General features: G+C 40.3%; 16 non-coding genes across 16 annotated transcripts; all 16 read left to right on the top strand.

The window, feature by feature from the left end:
• The first annotated feature begins 272 nt into the window (after positions 1–272).
• Positions 273–344, top strand: TRNAE-CUC (transfer RNA glutamic acid (anticodon CUC)). Its single transcript has one exon. It is a non-coding gene; the product is annotated as a tRNA-Glu (tRNA).
• A 3240-nt stretch (positions 345–3584) lies between these two features.
• Positions 3585–3656, top strand: TRNAE-CUC (transfer RNA glutamic acid (anticodon CUC)). The gene has a single exon. It is a non-coding gene; the product is annotated as a tRNA-Glu (tRNA).
• Positions 3657–4183: 527 nt separating this feature from the next.
• TRNAE-CUC (transfer RNA glutamic acid (anticodon CUC)) lies at positions 4184–4255 on the top strand. The gene has a single exon. It is a non-coding gene; the product is annotated as a tRNA-Glu (tRNA).
• Positions 4256–5380: 1125 nt separating this feature from the next.
• TRNAE-CUC (transfer RNA glutamic acid (anticodon CUC)) lies at positions 5381–5452 on the top strand. Its single transcript has one exon. It is a non-coding gene; the product is annotated as a tRNA-Glu (tRNA).
• A 1125-nt stretch (positions 5453–6577) lies between these two features.
• Positions 6578–6649, top strand: TRNAE-CUC (transfer RNA glutamic acid (anticodon CUC)). The gene has a single exon. It is a non-coding gene; the product is annotated as a tRNA-Glu (tRNA).
• Positions 6650–7176: 527 nt separating this feature from the next.
• TRNAE-CUC (transfer RNA glutamic acid (anticodon CUC)) lies at positions 7177–7248 on the top strand. The gene has a single exon. It is a non-coding gene; the product is annotated as a tRNA-Glu (tRNA).
• A 767-nt stretch (positions 7249–8015) lies between these two features.
• On the top strand, positions 8016–8087 carry TRNAE-CUC (transfer RNA glutamic acid (anticodon CUC)). Its single transcript has one exon. It is a non-coding gene; the product is annotated as a tRNA-Glu (tRNA).
• Positions 8088–9453: 1366 nt separating this feature from the next.
• Positions 9454–9525, top strand: TRNAE-CUC (transfer RNA glutamic acid (anticodon CUC)). Its single transcript has one exon. It is a non-coding gene; the product is annotated as a tRNA-Glu (tRNA).
• A 527-nt stretch (positions 9526–10052) lies between these two features.
• TRNAE-CUC (transfer RNA glutamic acid (anticodon CUC)) lies at positions 10053–10124 on the top strand. Its single transcript has one exon. It is a non-coding gene; the product is annotated as a tRNA-Glu (tRNA).
• Positions 10125–10651: 527 nt separating this feature from the next.
• Positions 10652–10723, top strand: TRNAE-CUC (transfer RNA glutamic acid (anticodon CUC)). Its single transcript has one exon. It is a non-coding gene; the product is annotated as a tRNA-Glu (tRNA).
• Positions 10724–11490: 767 nt separating this feature from the next.
• TRNAE-CUC (transfer RNA glutamic acid (anticodon CUC)) lies at positions 11491–11562 on the top strand. The gene has a single exon. It is a non-coding gene; the product is annotated as a tRNA-Glu (tRNA).
• Positions 11563–12928: 1366 nt separating this feature from the next.
• TRNAE-CUC (transfer RNA glutamic acid (anticodon CUC)) lies at positions 12929–13000 on the top strand. The gene has a single exon. It is a non-coding gene; the product is annotated as a tRNA-Glu (tRNA).
• Positions 13001–13527: 527 nt separating this feature from the next.
• On the top strand, positions 13528–13599 carry TRNAE-CUC (transfer RNA glutamic acid (anticodon CUC)). The gene has a single exon. It is a non-coding gene; the product is annotated as a tRNA-Glu (tRNA).
• Positions 13600–14965: 1366 nt separating this feature from the next.
• TRNAE-CUC (transfer RNA glutamic acid (anticodon CUC)) lies at positions 14966–15037 on the top strand. The gene has a single exon. It is a non-coding gene; the product is annotated as a tRNA-Glu (tRNA).
• A 527-nt stretch (positions 15038–15564) lies between these two features.
• On the top strand, positions 15565–15636 carry TRNAE-CUC (transfer RNA glutamic acid (anticodon CUC)). The gene has a single exon. It is a non-coding gene; the product is annotated as a tRNA-Glu (tRNA).
• A 1126-nt stretch (positions 15637–16762) lies between these two features.
• TRNAE-CUC (transfer RNA glutamic acid (anticodon CUC)) lies at positions 16763–16834 on the top strand. The gene has a single exon. It is a non-coding gene; the product is annotated as a tRNA-Glu (tRNA).
• Positions 16835–16869: the final 35 nt, after the last annotated feature.

The following is a 16869-nucleotide window of genomic DNA, read 5'->3' as shown; positions in this document are numbered from 1 at the left end:
TAATGTCTTCTTTCTTTAGCACCAGAACAATTTATCATGGAGCCAGGGACTCTCAACGTCTAGCTCCTCAAAATAATTTTTTCGTGCCAGTACTATACATCCATCAGGTAAAGCTGCTGTGTGGTGTAATTTAAGACTGCTGTGCACAACCATTTTTACTCTCCTTCCTTCTAAAACTGATTCCTAGTAGCCCACTCCCTCACATTCCATTGCTTTGGACTTCATTCAGGAAACTTCCTTTTCTTTCATGGAGTTTCAAACTAAACCATCCCTCCCTGGTGGTCTAGTGGCTAGGATTCGGCGCTCTCACCGCCGCGGCCCGGGTTCGATTCCCGGTCAGGGAAAGTGAGGTCCTCGGAATATTTTTGCCAAAAACACCAACCTTTCAAAGAAATGATGCACTTTCAGTTCAGCGCATCATTTCTAATACTTGAGCAACAGTGAGTTGTCAAAACAGACAATGGAAATTGATAACAAAGAGTCAGCTATCTTCCTTTCTTAGTGAATATTTTTCAGTTAGCTACTAAAAGACTTGTGCTCTTGTACCAAAGTATTTTTTTCATCAGAACCAATTAGACCATATTTGATATCTGAGTCATTAATGTCTTCTTTCTTTAGCACCAGAACAATTTATCATGGAGCCAGGGACTTTCAACGTCTAGCTCCTCAAAATAATTTTTTCGTGCCAGTACTATACATCCATCAGGTAAAGCTGCTGTGTGGTGTAATTTAAGACTGCTATGCACAACCATTTTTACTCTCCTTCATTCTAAAACTGATTCCTAGTAGCCCACTCCCTCACATTCCATTGCTTTGGACTTCATTCAGGAAACTTCCTTTTCTTTCATGGAGTGTCAAACAAAACCATCCCTCCCTGGTGGTCTAGTGGCTAGGATTCGGCGCTCTCACTGCCGCGGCCCGGGGTCGATTCTCGGTCAGGGAAAGTGAGGTCCTCGGAATATTTTTGCCAAAAACACCAACCTTTCAAAGAAATGATGCACTTTCAGTTCAGCGCATCATTTCTAATAGTTGAGCAACAGTGAGTTGTCAAAACAGACAATGGAAATTGATAACAAAGAGTCAGCTATCTTCCTTTCTTAGTGAATATTTTTCAGTTAGCTACTAAAAGACTTGTGCTCTTGTACAAAAGTATTTTTTTCATCAGAACCAATTAGACCATATTTGATATCTGAGTCATTAATGTCTTCTTTCTTTAGCACCAGAACAATTTATCATGGAGCCAGGGACTCTCAACGTCTAGCTCCTCAAAATAATTTTTTCGTGCCAGTACTATACATCCATCAGGTAAAGCTGCTGTGTGGTGTAATTTAAGACTGCTATGCACAACCATTTTTACTCTCCTTCCTTCTAAAACTGATTCCTAGTAGCCCACTCCCTCACATTCCATTGCTTTGGACTTCATTCAGGAAACTTCCTTTTCTTTCAAGGAGTGTCAAACAAAACCATCCCTCCCTGGTGGTCTAGTGGCTAGGATTCGGCGCTCTCACCGCCGCGGCCCGGGGTTGATTCCCGGTCAGGGAAAGTGAGGTCCTCGGAATATTTTTGCCAAAAACACCAACCTTTCAAAGAAATGATGCACTTTCAGTTCAGCGCATCATTTCTAATAGTTGAGCAACAGTGAGTTGTCAAAACAGACAATGGAAATTGATAACAAAGAGTCAGCTATCTTCCTTTCTTAGTGAATATTTTTCAGTTAGCTACTAAAAGACTTGTGCTCTTGTACAAAAGTATTTTTTTCATCAGAACCAATTAGACCATATTTGATATCTGAATCATTAATGTCTTCTTTCTTTAGCACGAGAACAATTTATCATGGAGCCAGGGACACTCAACGTCTAGCTCCTCAAAATAATTTTTTTGTGCCAGTACTATACATCCATCAGGTAAAGCTGCTGTGTGGTGTAATTTAAGACTGCTATGCACAAGCATTTTTACTCTCCTTCCTTCTAAAACTGATTCCTAGTAGCCCACTCCCTCACATTCCATTGCTTTGGACTTCATTCAGGAAACTTCCTTTTCTTTCATGGAGTGTCAAACTAAACCATCCCTCCCTGGTGGTCTAGTGGCTAGGATTCGGCGCTCTCACCGCTGACGCCCGGGTTCGATTCCTGGTCAGGGCAAGTGAGGTCCTCTGAATATTTTTGCCTAAAACACCAACCTTTCAAAGAAATGATGCACTTTCAGTTCAGCGCATCATTTCTAATACTTGAGCAACAGTGAGTTGTCAAAACAGACAATGGAAATTGATAACAAAGAGTCAGCTATCTTCCTTTCTTAGTGAATATTTTTCAGTTAGCTACTAAAAGACTTGTGCTCTTGTACAAAAGTATTTTTTTTGACATGGAGTGTCAAACTAAACCATCCCTCCCTGGTGGTCTACTAGCTAGGATTCGGCGCTCTCACCGCCGCGGCCCGGGTTCGATTCCCGGTCAGGGAAAGTGAGGTCCTTGGAATATTTTTGCCAAAAACACCAACCTTTCAAAGAAATGATGCACTTTCAGTTCAGCGCATTATTTCTAATACTTGAGCAACAGTGAGTTGTCAAAACAGACAATGGAAATTGATAACAAAGAGTCAGCTATCTTCCTTTCTTAGTGAATATTTTTCAGTTAGCTACTAAAAGACTTGTGCTCTTGTACAAAAGTATTTTTTTCATCAGAACCAATTAGACCATATTTGATATCTGAGTCATTAATGTCTTCTTTCTTTAGCACCAGAACAATTTATCATGGAGCCAGGGACTCTCAACGTCTAGCTCCTCAAAATTATTTTTTCGTGCCAGTACTATACATCCATCAGGTAAAGCTGCTGTGTGGTGTAATTTAAGACTGCTATGCACAACCATTTTTACTCTCCTTCCTTCTAAAACTGATTCCTAGTAGCCCACTCTCTCACATTCCTTTGCTTTGGACTTCATTCAGGAAACTTCCTTTTCTTTCATGGAGTGTCAAACTAAACCATCCCTCCCTGGTGGTCTAGTGGCTAGGATTCGGCGCTCTCACCGCCGCGGCCCGGTTTCGATTCCCAGTCAGGGAAAGTGAGGTCCTCGGAATATTTTTGCCAAAAACACCAACCTTTCAAAGAAATGATGCACTTTCAGTTCAGCGCATCATTTCTAATACTTGAGCAACAGTGAGTTGTCAAAACAGACAATGGAAATTGATAACAAAGAGTCAGCTATCTTCCTTTCTTAGTGAATATTTTTCAGTTAGCTACTAAAAGACTTGTGCTCTTGTACAAAAGTATTTTTTTCATCAGAACCAATTAGACCATATTTGATATCTGAGTCATTAATGTCTTCTTTCTTTAGCACCAGAACAATTTATCATGGAGCCAGGGACTCTCAACGTCTAGCTCCTCAAAATAATTTTTTCGTGCCAGTACTATACATCCATCAGGTAAAGCTGCTGTGTGGTGTAATTTAAGACTGCTATGCACAACCATTTTTACTCTCCTTCATTCTAAAACTGATTCCTAGTAGCCCACTCCCTCACATTCCATTGCTTTGGACTTCATTCAGGAAACTTCCTTTTCTTTCATGGAGTGTCAAACTAAGCCATCCCTCCCTGGTGGTCTAGTGGCTAGGATTCGGCGCTCTCACCGCCGCGGCCCGGGTTCGATTCCCGGTCAGGGAAAGTGAGGTCCTCGGAATATTTTTGCCAAAAACACCAACCTTTCAAAGAAATGATGCACTTTCAGTTCAGCGCATCATTTCTAATACTTGAGCAACAGTGAGTTGTCAAAACAGACAATGGAAATTGATAACAAAGAGTCAGCTATCTTCCTTTCTTAGTGAATATTTTTCAGTTAGCTACTAAAAGACTTGTGCTCTTGTACAAAAGTATTTTTTTCATCAGAACCAATTAGACCATATTTGATATCTGAGTCATTAATGTCTTCTTTCTTTAGCACCAGAACAATTTATCATGGAGCCAGGGACTCTCAACGTCTAGCTCCTCAAAATAATTTTTTCGTGCCAGTACTACACATCCATCAGGTAAAGCTGCTGTGTGGTGTAATTTAAGACTGCTATGCACAACCATTTTTACTCTCCTTCATTCTAAAACTGATTCCTAGTAGCCCACTCCCTCACATTCCATTGCTTTGGACTTCATTCAGGAAACTTCCTTTTCTTTCATGGAGTGTCAAACAAAACCATCCCTCCCTGGTGGTCTAGTGGCTAGGATTCGGCGCTCTCACCGCCGCGGCCCGGGTTCGATTCCTGGTCAGGGAAAGTGAGGTCTTCGGAATATTTTTGCCAAAAACACCAACCTTTCAAAGAAATGATGCACTTTCAGTTCAGCGCATCATTTCTAATACTTGAGCAACAGTGAGTTGTCAAAACAGACAATGGAAATTGATAACAAAGAGTCAGCTATCTTCCTTTCTTAGTGAATATTTTTCAGTTAGCTACTAAAAGACTTGTGCTCTTGTACAAAAGTATTTTTTTCATCAGAACCAATTAGACCATATTTGATATCTGAGTCATTAATGTCTTCTTTCTTTAGCACCAGAACAATTTATCATGGAGCCAGGGACTCTCAACGTCTAGCTCCTCAAAATAATTTTTTCGTGCCAGTACTATACATCCATCAGGTAAAGCTGCTGTGTGGTGTAATTTAAGACTGCTATGCACAACCATTTTTACTCTCCTTCCTTCTAAAACTGATTCCTAGTAGCCCACTCTCTCACATTCCTTTGCTTTGGACTTCATTCAGGAAACTTCCTTTTCTTTCATGGAGTGTCAACTAAACCATCCCTCCCTGGTGGTCTAGTGGCTAGGATTCGGCGCTCTCACCGCCGCGGCCCGGTTTCGATTCCCGGTCAGGGAAAGTGAGGTCCTCGGAATATTTTTGCCAAAAACACCAACCTTTCAAAGAAATGATGCACTTTCAGTTCAGCGCATCATTTCTAATACTTGAGCAACAGTGAGTTGTCAAAACAGACAATGGAAATTGATAACAAAGAGTCAGCTATCTTCCTTTCTTAGTGAATATTTTTCAGTTAGCTACTAAAAGACTTGTGCTCTTGTACAAAAGTATTTTTTTCATCAGAACCAATTAGACCATATTTGATATCTGAGTCATTAATGTCTTCTTTCTTTAGCACCAGAACAATTTATCATGGAGCCAGGGACTCTCAACGTCTAGCTCCTCAAAATAATTTTTTCGTGCCAGTACTATACATCCATCAGGTAAAGCTGCTGTGTGGTGTAATTTAAGACTGCTATGCACAACCATTTTTACTCTCCTTCATTCTAAAACTGATTCCTAGTAGCCCACTCCCTCACATTCCATTGCTTTGGACTTCATTCAGGAAACTTCCTTTTCTTTCATGGAGTGTCAAACTAAACCATCCCTCCCTGGTGGTCTAGTGGCTAGGATTCAGCGCTCTCACCGCCGCGGCCCGGGTTCGATTCCCGGTCAGGGAAAGTGAGGTCTTCGGAATATTTTTGCCAAAAACACCAACCTTTCAAAGAAATGATGCACTTTCAGTTCAGCGCATCATTTCTAATACTTGAGCAACAGTGAGTTGTCAAAACAGACAATGGAAATTGATAACAAAGAGTCAGCTATCTTCCTTTCTTAGTGAATATTTTTCAGTTAGCTACTAAAAGACTTGTGCTCTTGTACAAAAGTATTTTTTTCATCAGAACCAATTAGACCATATTTGATATCTGAGTCATTAATGTCTTCTTTCTTTAGCACCAGAACAATTTATCATGGAGCCAGGGACTCTCAACGTCTAGCTCCTCAAAATAATTTTTTCGTGCCAGTACTATACATCCATCAGGTAAAGCTGCTGTGTGGTGTAATTTAAGACTGCTATGCACAACCATTTTTACTCTCCTTCCTTCTAAAACTGATTCCTAGTAGCCCACTCTCTCACATTCCTTTGCTTTGGACTTCATTCAGGAAACTTCCTTTTCTTTCATGGAGTGTCAACTAAACCATCCCTCCCTGGTGGTCTAGTGGCTAGGATTCGGCGCTCTCACCGCCGCGGCCCGGTTTCAATTCCCGGTCAGGGAAAGTGAGGTCCTCGGAATATTTTTGCCAAAAACACCAACCTTTCAAAGAAATGATGCACTTTCAGTTCAGCGCATCATTTCTAATACTTGAGCAACAGTGAGTTGTCAAAACAGACAATGGAAATTGATAACAAAGAGTCAGCTATCTTCCTTTCTTAGTGAATATTTTTCAGTTAGCTACTAAAAGACTTGTGCTCTTGTACAAAAGTATTTTTTTCATCAGAACCAATTAGACCATATTTGATATCTGAGTCATTAATGTCTTCTTTCTTTAGCACCAGAACAATTTATCATGGAGCCAGGGACTCTCAACATCTAGCTCCTCAAAATAATTTTTTCGTGCCAGTACTATACATCCATCAGGTAAAGCTGCTGTGTGGTGTAATTTAAGACTGCTATGCACAACCATTTTTACTCTCCTTCATTCTAAAACTGATTCCTAGTAGCCCACTCCCTCACATTCCATTGCTTTGGACTTCAATCAGGAAACTTCCTTTTCTTTCATGGAGTGTCAAACTAAGCCATCCCTCCCTGGTGGTCTAGTGGCTAGGATTCGGCGCTCTCACCGCCGCGGCCCGGGTTCGATTCCCGGTCAGGGAAAGTGAGGTCCTCGGAATATTTTTGCCAAAAACACCAACCTTTCAAAGAAATGATGCACTTTCAGTTCAGCGCATCATTTCTAATACTTGAGCAACAGTGAGTTGTCAAAACAGACAATGGAAATTGATAACAAAGAGTCAGCTATCTTCCTTTCTTAGTGAATATTTTTCAGTTAGCTACTAAAAGACTTGTGCTCTTGTACAAAAGTATTTTTTTCATCAGAACCAATTAGACCATATTTGATATCTGAGTCATTAATGTCTTCTTTCTTTAGCACCAGAACAATTTATCATGGAGCCAGGGACTCTCAACGTCTAGCTCCTCAAAATAATTTTTTCGTGCCAGTACTATACATCCATCAGGTAAAGCTGCTGTGTGGTGTAATTTAAGACTGCTATGCACAACCATTTTTACTCTCCTTCATTCTAAAACTGATTCCTAGTAGCCCACTCCCTCACATTCCATTGCTTTGGACTTCATTCAGGAAACTTCCTTTTCTTTCATGGAGTGTCAAACTAAACCATCCCTCCCTGGTGGTCTAGTGGCTAGGATTCGGCGCTCTCACCGCCGCGGCCCGGGTTCGATTCCCGGTCAGGGAAAGTGAGGTCCTCGGAATATTTTTGCCAAAAACACCAACCTTTCAAAGAAATGATGCACTTTCAGTTCAGCGCATCATTTCTAATACTTGAGCAACAGTGAGTTGTCAAAACAGACAATGGAAATTGATAACAAAGAGTCAGCTATCTTCCTTTCTTAGTGAATATTTTTCAGTTAGCTACTAAAAGACTTGTGCTCTTGTACAAAAGTATTTTTTTCATCAGAACCAATTAGACCATATTTGATATCTGAGTCATTAATGTCTTCTTTCTTTAGCACCAGAACAATTTATCATGGAGCCAGGGACTCTCAATGTCTAGCTCCTCAAAATAATTTTTTCGTGCCAGTACTATACATCCATCAGGTAAAGCTGCTGTGTGGTGTAATTTAAGACTGCTATGCACAACCATTTTTACTCTCCTTCCTTCTAAAACTGATTCCTAGTAGCCCACTCCCTCACATTCCATTGCTTTGGACTTCATTCAGGAAACTTCCTTTTCTTTCATGGATTCCCGTTCAGGCAAAGTGAGGTCCTCGGAATATTTTTGCCAAAAACACCAACCTTTCAAAGAAATGATGCACTTTCAGTTCAGCGCATCATTTCTAATACTTGAGCAACAGTGAGATGTCAAAACAGACAATGGAAATTGATAACAAAGAGTCAGCTATCTTCCTTTCTTAGTGAATATTTTTCAGTTAGCTACTAAAAGACTTGTGCTCTTGTACAAAAGTATTTTTTTTGACATGGAGTGTCAAACTAAACCATCCCTCCCTGGTGGTCTAGTGGCTAGGATTCAGCGCTCTCACCGCCGCGGCCCGGGTTCGATTCCCGGTCAGGGAAAGTGAGGTCCTTGGAATATTTTTGCTAAAAACACCAACCTTTCAAAGAAATGATGCACTTTCAGTTCAGCGCATCATTTCTAATACTTGAGCAACAGTGAGTTGTCAAAACAGACAATGGAAATTGATAACAAAGAGTCAGCTATCTTCCTTTCTTAGTGAATATTTTTCAGTTAGCTACTAAAAGACTTGTGCTCTTGTACAAAAGTATTTTTTTCATCAGAACCAATTAGACTATATTTGATATCTGAGTCATTAATGTCTTCTTTCTTTAGCACCAGAACAATTTATCATGGAGCCAGGGACTCTCAACGTCTAGCTCCTCAAAATAATTTTTTCGTGCCAGTACTATACATCCATCAGGTAAAGCTGCTGTGTGGTGTAATTTAAGACTGCTATGCACAACCATTTTTACTCTCCTTCCTTCTAAAACTGATTCCTAGTAGCCCACTCCCTCACATTCCATTGCTTTGGACTTCATTCAGGAAACTTCCTTTTCTTTCATGGATTCCCGTTCAGGGAAAGTGAGGTCCTCGGAATATTTTTGCCAAAAACACCAACCTTTCAAAGAAATGATGCACTTTCAGTTCAGCGCATCATTTCTAATACTTGAGCAACAGTGAGATGTCAAAACAGACAATGGAAATTGATAACAAAGAGTCAGCTATCTTCCTTTCTTAGTGAATATTTTTCAGTTAGCTACTAAAAGACTTGTGCTCTTGTACAAAAGTATTTTTTTTGACATGGAGTGTCAAACTAAACCATCCCTCCCTGGTGGTCTACTGGCTAGGATTCAGCGCTCTCACCGCCGCGGCCCGGGTTCGATTCCCGGTCAGGGAAAGTGAGGTCCTTGGAATATTTTTGCTAAAAACACCAACCTTTCAAAGAAATGATGCACTTTCAGTTCAGCGCATCATTTCTAATACTTGAGCAACAGTGAGTTGTCAAAACAGACAATGGAAATTGATAACAAAGAGTCAGCTATCTTCCTTTCTTAGTGAATATTTTTCAGTTAGCTACTAAAAGACTTGTGCTCTTGTACAAAAGTATTTTTTTCATCAGAACCAATTAGACCATATTTGATATCTGAGTCATTAATGTCTTCTTTCTTTAGCACCAGAACAATTTATCATGGAGCCAGGGACTCTCAACGTCTAGCTCCTCAAAATTATTTTTTCGTGCCAGTACTATACATCCATCAGGTAAAGCTGCTGTGTGGTGTAATTTAAGACTGCTATGCACAACCATTTTTACTCTCCTTCCTTCTAAAACTGATTCCTAGTAGCCCACTCCATCACATTCCATTGCTTTGGACTTCATTCAGAAAACTTCCTTTTCTTTCATGGAGTGTCAAACTAAACCATCCCTCCCTGGTTGTCTAGTGGCTAGGATTCGGCGCTCTCACCGCCGCGGCCCGGGTTCGATTCCCGGTCAGGGAAAGTGAGGTCCTCGGAATATTTTTGCCAAAAACACCAACCTTTCAAAGAAATGATGCACTTTCAGTTCAGCGCATCATTTCTAATACTTGAGCAACAGTGAGTTGTCAAAACAGACAATGGAAATTGATAACAAAGAGTCAGCTATCTTCCTTTCTTAGTGAATATTTTTCAGTTAGCTACTAAAAGACTTGTGCTCTTGTACAAAAGTATTTTTTTCATCAGAACCAATTAGACCATATTTGATATCTGAGTCATTAATGTCTTCTTTCTTTAGCACCAGAACAATTTATCATGGAGCCAGGGACTCTCAACATCTAGCTCCTCAAAATAATTTTTTCGTGCCAGTACTATACATCCATCAGGTAAAGCTGCTGTGTGGTGTAATTTAAGACTGCTATGCACAACCATTTTTACTCTCCTTCATTCTAAAACTGATTCCTAGTAGCCCACTCCCTCACATTCCATTGCTTTGGACTTCAATCAGGAAACTTCCTTTTCTTTCATGGAGTGTCAAACTAAGCCATCCCTCCCTGGTGGTCTAGTGGCTAGGATTCGGCGCTCTCACCGCCGCGGCCCGGGTTCGATTCCCGGTCAGGGAAAGTGAGGTCCTCGGAATATTTTTGCCAAAAACACCAACCTTTCAAAGAAATGATGCACTTTCAGTTCAGCGCATCATTTCTAATACTTGAGCAACAGTGAGTTGTCAAAACAGACAATGGAAATTGATAACAAAGAGTCAGCTATCTTCCTTTCTTAGTGAATATTTTTCAGTTAGCTACTAAAAGACTTGTGCTCTTGTACAAAAGTATTTTTTTCATCAGAACCAATTAGACCATATTTGATATCTGAGTCATTAATGTCTTCTTTCTTTAGCACCAGAACAATTTATCATGGAGCCAGGGACTCTCAACGTCTAGCTCCTCAAAATAATTTTTTCGTGCCAGTACTATACATCCATCAGGTAAAGCTGCTGTGTGGTGTAATTTAAGACTGCTATGCACAACCATTTTTACTCTCCTTCATTCTAAAACTGATTCCTAGTAGCCCACTCCCTCACATTCCATTGCTTTGGACTTCATTCAGGAAACTTCCTTTTCTTTCATGGAGTGTCAAACTAAACCATCCCTCCCTGGTGGTCTAGTGGCTAGGATTCGGCGCTCTCACCGCCGCGGCCCGGGTTCGATTCCCGGTCAGGGAAAGTGAGGTCCTCGGAATATTTTTGCCAAAAACACCAACCTTTCAAAGAAATGATGCACTTTCAGTTCAGCGCATCATTTCTAATACTTGAGCAACAGTGAGTTGTCAAAACAGACAATGGAAATTGATAACAAAGAGTCAGCTATCTTCCTTTCTTAGTGAATATTTTTCAGTTAGCTACTAAAAGACTTGTGCTCTTGTACAAAAGTATTTTTTTCATCAGAACCAATTAGACCATATTTGATATCTGAGTCATTAATGTCTTCTTTCTTTAGCACCAGAACAATTTATCATGGAGCCAGGGACTCTCAATGTCTAGCTCCTCAAAATAATTTTTTCGTGCCAGTACTATACATCCATCAGGTAAAGCTGCTGTGTGGTGTAATTTAAGACTGCTATGCACAACCATTTTTACTCTCCTTCCTTCTAAAACTGATTCCTAGTAGCCCACTCCCTCACATTCCATTGCTTTGGACTTCATTCAGGAAACTTCCTTTTCTTTCATGGATTCCCGTTCAGGCAAAGTGAGGTCCTCGGAATATTTTTGCCAAAAACACCAACCTTTCAAAGAAATGATGCACTTTCAGTTCAGCGCATCATTTCTAATACTTGAGCAACAGTGAGATGTCAAAACAGACAATGGAAATTGATAACAAAGAGTCAGCTATCTTCCTTTCTTAGTGAATATTTTTCAGTTAGCTACTAAAAGACTTGTGCTCTTGTACAAAAGTATTTTTTTTGACATGGAGTGTCAAACTAAACCATCCCTCCCTGGTGGTCTAGTGGCTAGGATTCAGCGCTCTCACCGCCGCGGCCCGGGTTCGATTCCCGGTCAGGGAAAGTGAGGTCCTTGGAATATTTTTGCTAAAAACACCAACCTTTCAAAGAAATGATGCACTTTCAGTTCAGCGCATCATTTCTAATACTTGAGCAACAGTGAGTTGTCAAAACAGACAATGGAAATTGATAACAAAGAGTCAGCTATCTTCCTTTCTTAGTGAATATTTTTCAGTTAGCTACTAAAAGACTTGTGCTCTTGTACAAAAGTATTTTTTTCATCAGAACCAATTAGACTATATTTGATATCTGAGTCATTAATGTCTTCTTTCTTTAGCACCAGAACAATTTATCATGGAGCCAGGGACTCTCAACGTCTAGCTCCTCAAAATAATTTTTTCGTGCCAGTACTATACATCCATCAGGTAAAGCTGCTGTGTGGTGTAATTTAAGACTGCTATGCACAACCATTTTTACTCTCCTTCCTTCTAAAACTGATTCCTAGTAGCCCACTCCCTCACATTCCATTGCTTTGGACTTCATTCAGGAAACTTCCTTTTCTTTCATGGATTCCCGTTCAGGGAAAGTGAGGTCCTCGGAATATTTTTGCCAAAAACACCAACCTTTCAAAGAAATGATGCACTTTCAGTTCAGCGCATCATTTCTAATACTTGAGCAACAGTGAGATGTCAAAACAGACAATGGAAATTGATAACAAAGAGTCAGCTATCTTCCTTTCTTAGTGAATATTTTTCAGTTAGCTACTAAAAGACTTGTGCTCTTGTACAAAAGTATTTTTTTTGACATGGAGTGTCAAACTAAACCATCCCTCCCTGGTGGTCTACTGGCTAGGATTCAGCGCTCTCACCGCCGCGGCCTGGGTTCGATTCCCGGTCAGGGAAAGTGAGGTCCTTGGAATATTTTTGCTAAAAACACCAACCTTTCAAAGAAATGATGCACTTTCAGTTCAGCGCATCATTTCTAATACTTGAGCAACAGTGAGTTGTCAAAACAGACAATGGAAATTGATAACAAAGAGTCAGCTATCTTCCTTTCTTAGTGAATATTTTTCAGTTAGCTACTAAAAGACTTGTGCTCTTGTACAAAAGTATTTTTTTCATCAGAACCAATTAGACCATATTTGATATCTGAGTCATTAATGTCTTCTTTCTTTAGCACCAGAACAATTTATCATGGAGCCAGGGACTCTCAACGTCTAGCTCCTCAAAATTATTTTTTCGTGCCAGTACTATACATCCATCAGGTAAAGCTGCTGTGTGGTGTAATTTAAGACTGCTATGCACAACCATTTTTACTCTCCTTCCTTCTAAAACTGATTCCTAGTAGCCCACTCCATCACATTCCATTGCTTTGGACTTCATTCAGAAAACTTCCTTTTCTTTCATGGAGTGTCAAACTAAACCATCCCTCCCTGGTTGTCTAGTGGCTAGGATTCGGCGCTCTCACCGCCGCGGCCCGGGTTCGATTCCCGGTCAGGGAAAGTGAGGTCCTCGGAATATTTTTGCCAAAAACACCAACCTTTCAAAGAAATGATGCACTTTCAGTTCAGCGCATCATTTCTAATACTTGAGCAACAGTGAGTTGTCAAAACAGACAATGGAAATTGATAACAAAGAGTCAGCTATCTTCCTTTCTTAGTGAATATTTTTCAGTTAGCTACTAAAAGACTTGTGCTCTTGTACAAAAGTATTTTTTTCATCAGAACCAATTAGACCATATTTGATATCTGAGTCATTAATGTCTTCTTTCTTTAGCACCAGAACAATTTATCATGGAGCCAGGGACTCTCAACGTCTAGCTCCTCAAAATAATTTTTTCGTGCCAGTACTATACATCCATCAGGTAAAGCTGCTGTGTGGTGTAATTTAAGACTGCTATGCACAACCATTTTTACTCTCCTTCATTCTAAAACTGATTCCTAGTAGCCCACTCCCTCACATTCCATTGCTTTGGACTTCATTCAGGAAACTTCCTTTTCTTTCATGGAGTGTCAAACTAAACCATCCCTCCCTGGTGGTCTAGTGGCTAGGATTCGGCGCTCTCACCGCCGCGGCCCGGGTTCGATTCCCGGTCAGGGAAAGTGAGGTCCTCGGAATATTTTTGCCAAAAACACCAACCTTTCAAAGAAATGATGCACTTTCAGTTCAGCGCATCATTTCTAATACTTGAGCAACAGTGAGTTGTCAAAACAGACAATGGAAATTGATAACAAAGAGTCAGCTATCTTCCTTTCTTAGTGAATATTTTTCAGTTAGCTACTAAAAGACTTGTGCTCTTGTACAAAAGTATTTTTTTCATCAGAACCAATTAGACTATATTTGATATCTGAGTCATTAATGTCTTCTTTCTTTAGCACCAGAACAATTTATCATGGAGCCAGGGACTCTCAACGTCTAGCTCCTCAAAATAATTTTTTCGTGCCAGTACTATACATCCATCAGGTAAAGCTGCTGTGTGGTGTAATTTAAGACTGCTATGCACAACCATTTTTACTCTCCTTCCTTCTAAAACTGATTCCTAGTAGCCCACTCCCTCACATTCCATTGCTTTGGACTTCATTCAGGAAACTTCCTTTTCTTTCATGGATTCCCGTTCAGGGAAAGTGAGGTCCTCGGAATATTTTTGCCAAAAACACCAACCTTTCAAAGAAATGATGCACTTTCAGTTCAGCGCATCATTTCTAATACTTGAGCAACAGTGAGATGTCAAAACAGACAATGGAAATTGATAACAAAGAGTCAGCTATCTTCCTTTCTTAGTGAATATTTTTCAGTTAGCTACTAAAAGACTTGTGCTCTTGTACAAAAGTATTTTTTTTGACATGGAGTGTCAAACTAAACCATCCCTCCCTGGTGGTCTACTGGCTAGGATTCAGCGCTCTCACCGCCGCGGCCTGGGTTCGATTCCCGGTCAGGGAAAGTGAGGTCCTTGGAATATTTTTGCTAAAAACACCAACCTTTCAAAGAAATGATGCACTTTCAGTTCAGCGCATCATTTCTAATACTTGAGCAACAGTGAGTTGTCAAAACAGACAATGGAAATTGATAACAAAGAGTCAGCTATCTTCCTTTCTTAGTGAATATTTTTCAGTTAGCTACTAAAAGACTTGTGCTCTTGTACAAAAGTATTTTTTTCATCAGAACCAATTAGACCATATTTGATATCTGAGTCATTAATGTCTTCTTTCTTTAGCACCAGAACAATTTATCATGGAGCCAGGGACTCTCAACGTCTAGCTCCTCAAAATTATTTTTTCGTGCCAGTACTATACATCCATCAGGTAAAGCTGCTGTGTGGTGTAATTTAAGACTGCTATGCACAACCATTTTTACTCTCCTTCCTTCTAAAACTGATTCCTAGTAGCCCACTCCATCACATTCCATTGCTTTGGACTTCATTCAGAAAACTTCCTTTTCTTTCATGGAGTGTCAAACTAAACCATCCCTCCCTGGTGGTCTAGTGGCTAGGATTCGGCGCTCTCACCGCCGCGGCCCGGGTTCGATTCCCGGTCAGGGAAAGTGAGGTCCTCGGAATATTTTTGCCAAAAACACCAACCTTTCAAAGAAATGATGCACTTTCAGTTCAGCGCATCATTTCTAATACTTGAGCAACAGTGAGTTGTCAAAACAGACAATGGAAATTGATAACAAAGAGTCAGCTATCTTCCTTTCTTAGTGAATATTTTTCAGTTAGCTACTAAAAGACTTGTGCTCTTGTACAAAAGTATTTTTTTCATCAGAACCAATTAGACCATATTTGATATCTGAGTCATTAATGTCTTCTTTCTTTAGCACCAGAACAATTTATCATGGAGCCAGGGACTCTCAACGTCTAGCTCCTCAAAATAATTTTTTCGTGCCAGTACTATACATCCATCAGGTAAAGCTGCTGTGTGGTGTAATTTAAGACTGCTATGCACAACCATTTTTACTCTCCTTCCTTCTAAAACTGATTCCTAGTAGCCCACTCCCTCACATTCCATTGCTTTGGACTTCATTCAGGAAACTTCCTTTTCTTTCATGGAGTGTCAAACTAAACCATCCCTCCCTGGTGGTCTAGTGGCTAGGATTCGGCGCTCTCACCGCCGCGGCCTGGGTTCGATTCCCGGTCAGGGAAAGTGAGGTCCTCTGAATATTTTTGCCAAAAACACCAACCTTTCAAAGAAATGATGCACTTTCAGTTCAGCGCATCACTTCTAATACTTGAGCAACAGTGAGTTGTCAAAACAGACAATGGAAATTGATAACAAAGAGTCAGCTATCTTCCTTTCTTAGTGAATATTTTTCAGTTAGCTACTAAAAGACTTGTGCTCTTGTACAAAAGTATTTTTTTCATCAGAACCAATTAGACCATATTTGATATCTGAGTCATTAATGTCTTCTTTCTTTAGCACCAGAACAATTTATCATGGAGCCAGGGACTCTCAACGTCTAGCTCCTCAAAATAATTTTTTCGTGCCAGTACTATACATCCATCAGGTAAAGCTGCTGTGTGGTGTAATTTAAGACTGCTATGCACAACCATTTTTACTCTCCTTCCTTCTAAAACTGATTCCTAGTAGCCCACTCCCTCACATTCCATTGCTTTGGACTTCATTCAGGAAACTTCCTTTTCTTTCATGGAGTGTCAAACCAAACCATCCCTCCCTGGTGGTCTAGAGGCTAGGATTCGGCGCTCTCACCGCCGCGGCCTGGGTTCGATTCCCGGTCAGTGAAAGTGAGGTCCTCGGAATGTTTTTGCCAAAAACACCAACCTTTCAAAGAAATTATGCACTTTCAGTTCAGCGCATCATTTCTAATACTTGAGCAACAGTGAGATGTCAAAACAGACAATGGAAATTGATAACAAAGAGTCAGCTATCTTCCTTTCTTAGTGAATATTTTTCAGTTACCTACTAAAAGACTTGTGCTCTTGTACAAAAGTATTTTTTTCATCAGAACCAATTAGACCATATTTGATATCTGAGTCATTAATGTCTTCTTTCTTTAGCACCAGAACAATTTATCATGGAGCCAGGGACTCTCAACGTCTAGCTCCTCAAAATAATTTTTTCGTGCCAGTACTATACATCCATCAGGTAAAGCTGCTGTGTGGTGTAATTTAAGACTGCTATGCACAACCATTTTTACTCTCCTTCCTTCTAAAACTGATTCCTAGTAGCCCACTCTCTCACATTCCTTTGCTTTGGACTTCATTCAGGAAACTTCCTTTTCTTTCATGGAGTGTCAAACTAAACCATCCCTCCCTGGTGGTCTAGTGGCTAGGATTCGGCGCTCTCACCGCCGCGGCCCGGGTTCGATTCCCGGTCAGGGAAAGAGAGGTCCTCAGAATATTTTTGCCAAAAACACC

The sequence above is a fragment of the Taudactylus pleione genome, unplaced genomic scaffold (assembly GCF_031769625.1).
Source record: "Taudactylus pleione unplaced genomic scaffold, aTauple2 ptg000174l, whole genome shotgun sequence".
NCBI classification, from domain to species: domain Eukaryota; kingdom Metazoa; phylum Chordata; class Amphibia; order Anura; family Myobatrachidae; genus Taudactylus; species Taudactylus pleione.
This window is presented reverse-complemented; position numbering and strand designations above follow the sequence as displayed.